The 2,085-nt window shown below is 45.0% G+C and overlaps 1 pseudogene; it reads left to right on the top strand.

Moving 5' to 3' along the window:
• Positions 1-2,085, top strand: part of LOC119300165 — a 4,998-nt pseudogene that overhangs the window by 725 nt on the left and 2,188 nt on the right.

Genomic DNA, 2,085 nt, shown 5'->3' with positions numbered 1-2,085 from the left:
GGTGGCCGGCTAGGATCTCGGTAAGAGGAGCGTCGCGGGAGGAGGAGAAGATCTTGACTAGGCTGGCGGCAGCCGCCTAGTGTTGCGGGAAGGAGGGTTGCGAGGGGAGGAGCCACCCAGATCCCTGTATCTCAGGTGTTTGGACATCTTAGGAGCTTGCACCAAAAACACCGGCCGTGAATAGTCTTAGTTTTCAAAGTTTCTCACACACTCAAATTTGTTTTTTTTGCACGAGCTCCTTAGATGTCCGAACATCACGAAATTTTGCACGAACTTTGCACACATGAGTATATTCAATGCCTAAAAAATTATGAATTTTTTGAATTGTTTTTTTATTTACTGTTCAGACCCGTGTGTACATGAGCATGGTTGTAGAATAACCACAGTCGGTTGGGAAAATACACAGAAGCTCTCGGGTGCCACACACCCCCATATAAAAATAGCAATAAAAATATATCAACAAATTTAAAAAAAATGAAACTTTGGGATACAAAACATGAGTGCCCATTGTACACCCGTGTTCAATTTCATGGGGAACGGATGCCCGTGGTATCCGCGGCGCAAGAATTACGGTCCGACATACGTTACTTTCAATTTTTTTCTACATATATGTTTTTTCTTGTCTTTTTACTGACATTACCACCGGTACCCATTCCCCATGAAACTGAACACGTGTGTACAACGGGCACCCATGTTTCATATCCCAAAATGTCAGATTTTTTCGAATTTTCCTAATATGTTTTTAATGCTATATTCATATAGGGGTTTGTGGCATCCGAGAGCCACAAATGCTCTCCCGTGTCCAATCCACTCCACTGTTTTCATTGTCCAGTGCACTTTCTTGTTTTGCACGCATGATGCTCTATGTGGCCTTAACTCTTAATTTTTATAGTAACTTTAGCGGCCCAAGAGATGGAGTGTGCTTCATATGGATATGAAGACTACGACTGTTGTGCACAAACACAAAGTCGGCATAATATGGTCTTTATTTCTATTTAATTTTTCTGTTTGTTGGTGCATTAACTCAAGAATTCACACACTCAATTTCAGAGGTTAAAACACTAATTCGAGATAATACTACATTAGAAAGTGGTGATATAGGGGTAGAAAAATTGATCAACAACATTTTTCTTTACTAAACTGACATACTGGAAGAAGCACTAGTTGTTCCTTATCATAACGACGACAAATGCAGTGCATGCGGCACAGGAATGTGTGATGAGTCAACTCGTCCTTTACCGGCGGTGGTGTGAAGGTCCGGTGACCTCGTCCTCGTCCCATTCCTACGCATCATCGTCGTCAAGTTTGGGGACGACTTTTTTGAGAAGGAGAAGACCCAATACGACGCAATTCGCGTAGGCGAATATCACGCCATCTAAACGCTACCTCTTCGCCACCAAGTCCACCTATTTCTTCTTGTAATTGAGCCAGATGGTGCGGTTGCTCTTCGTCCGTGACACCTTCCCGATGTCGATATGCCGTGGCGGACGACCGAGTCGTGGGTGGTGTAGCGCTCATCTAATGTCTCCTTAACATAGCGGTGACTGGAAGGACGTGACGCCCGATGATGAGATGGGGTGGACGAGCCATTGGCTTCTCATACAGGATCTGTACGTGAGCATTTTGGATATCCCAAAAAATAGTGTGTTTTGGGATTTCAATCCGGGCACTAGTCGAGTAAAGGATCCTTCTGCGTGGCCTCCAGCCCATAAGGGCGATCCTCCTCCTTCTCCTCGACGACGAGAGAGGCCTCCTCCTTCGCTTGCTTCTTGTGGAGCCTATTCAAACCTATGGAATCAGTATTAATGTTGACATCTCGAAGGTGGTATAACTTTCGAAACTGCTCTGCGTACGTTTCATTTTCGTCATACAGCGGTACGACCAGACTACAAATGACATGGCCCACAAACTGAATCATCAACGATTTGTCTATAATCGTAAGTGTTGGACGGGGAATTTATCATACGTATAGCACGGTTGTATAACTTTCGAGTATGTGCTTGGATGTTCAAGGAAGAAGACGGCGGTATCTATCTTCAGGGCCGGCTCTGGGGGTAGGCCACCTTGGCCTGGGCCAAGGTCCCC

This window comes from Triticum dicoccoides, chromosome 5A (assembly GCF_002162155.2).
Source record: "Triticum dicoccoides isolate Atlit2015 ecotype Zavitan chromosome 5A, WEW_v2.0, whole genome shotgun sequence".
NCBI lineage: Eukaryota > Viridiplantae > Streptophyta > Magnoliopsida > Poales > Poaceae > Triticum > Triticum dicoccoides.
Note: the sequence above shows the minus strand (reverse complement) of the source record. Positions and strands in the feature narration are given on the sequence as shown.